General features: G+C 43.1%; 1 non-coding gene across 1 annotated transcript; it reads right to left on the minus strand.

Moving 5' to 3' along the window:
• Positions 1-1,488: 1,488 nt before the first annotated feature.
• On the minus strand, positions 1,489-1,560 carry TRNAP-AGG. The gene has a single exon. It is a non-coding gene; the product is annotated as a tRNA-Pro (tRNA).
• Positions 1,561-1,876: the final 316 nt, after the last annotated feature.

Below are 1,876 nucleotides of genomic sequence, written 5' to 3' on the forward strand. Positions count from 1 at the left end.
ATGTGGGTGTGTTTTATGTATATTAACTGTGACCCCGCGCATTTGACGTTTTTTTACGAACGGCGCATGCGCCGTTCGTGAAAAAATCACAGTGCGCATGCTCCAAATCGTCATTGCTTTCGACGTGAACGTAAATTACGTCCCGCCCTATTCGCGAACGACTTACGCAAACAACGTAAAATTTTCAAAACTCGACACGGGAACGACGGCCATACTTAACATAGGATACGCCTCATATAGCAGGGGTAACTATACGCAGAAAAAAGCCTAACGTAAACAACGTAAAAAAAAATGCGCCGAACGGACGTACGTTTCTGAATCGGCGTATCTAGCTCATTTGCATATTCCTTGCGTAAATCTATGGAAGCGCCACCTAGCGGCCAGCGTAAATATGCAGCCTAAGATACGACGGTGTAAAACACTTACGCCGGTCGGATCTTAGGGAAATCTATGCGTAATTGATTCTATGAATCAGGCGCATAGATACGACCGGCCGGACTCAGAGATACGACGGCGTATCTGGAGATACGCCGTCGTATCTTCTATCTGAATCTACCCCTATGTGTGGAGAAAAAGAGGCAAAGCACACCAACATCAAAACCTCATCCCAACTGTGAAGTATGGTGGTGGGGGCATCATGGTTTGGGGCTGCTTTGCTGTGTCAGGGCCTGGGCGGATTGCTATCATCGAAGGAAAAATGAATTCCCAAGTTTATCAAGACATTTTGCAGGAGAACTTAAGGCCATCTGTCCACCAGCTGAAGCTCAACAGAAGATGGGTGTTGCAACAGGACAACGACCCAAAGCATAGAAGTAAATCAACAACAGAATGGCTTAAACAGAAGAAAATACGCCTTCTGGAGTGGCCCAGCCAGAGTCCTGACCTCAACCCGATTGAGATGCTGTGGCATGACCTCAAGAAAGCGATTCACACCAGACATCCCAAGAATATTGCTGAAACAGTTCTGTAAAGAGCAATGGTCAAGAATTACTCCTGACCGTTGTGCACGTCTGATCTGCAACTACAGGAAACGTTTGGTTGAAGTAATTGCTACCAAAGGAGATTCAACCAGTTATTAAATACAAGGGTTCACATACTTTTTCCACCTGCACTGTGAATGTTTACATGGTGTGTTCAATAAAAACATGGTAACATTTAATTCTTTGTGTGTTATTAGTTTAGGCAGACTGTGATTGTCTATTGTTGTGACTTAGATGAAGATCAGATCATATTTTATGATAAATTTGTGCAGAAATCCATATCATTCCAAAAGGGTTCACATACTTTTTGTGGCAACTGTATATCCATCTGTGCATTCACACCTTGTACATCCACCCTCTCATATTAGTTATATGGCATTAAAATGTACTATTCTTCATAATCATATTATCAATATAGTTCATACTGGAGGAATGATTTTCTATTATATCTTACCTTTTAAAAAAGAAAAAACATTTTAGGGGAAAAAAAAAAAAAAAATTTAAAATTGGGCTCGTCCGGGATTTGACCCCGGGACCTCTCGCACCCTAAGCGAGAATCATACCCCTAGACCAACGAGCCAGCTGCCTATGTTTGCTGATGAGGATGAATGGAGTGTTCTATAAGTGATTGTGCTACTAGACACTAGATATCTTTATCTGTATAAATAGAGATGTGAGATCCTGACACTGAGGACGGAGCGCTGTGTGGCTGTATCCCTGGAGAGTCTCCCTCCTGCACTTCATGGATCATCCCGGAGATAAGACACGGGGCGGTCACATTGCTGATAAAGCCAAGACCAGAGGAGTAATGCGAGCAGAGAGGCGGGGTTAGAGCTCTGTTTCTTCACAGAGTGATTTGTTACATTGGAGGAAGAAAGGAGTACTTCTATAGGAGA

Source organism: Rana temporaria, chromosome 2 (genome assembly GCF_905171775.1).
Source record: "Rana temporaria chromosome 2, aRanTem1.1, whole genome shotgun sequence".
In the NCBI taxonomy this organism is placed as follows: Eukaryota; Metazoa; Chordata; class Amphibia; order Anura; family Ranidae; genus Rana; species Rana temporaria.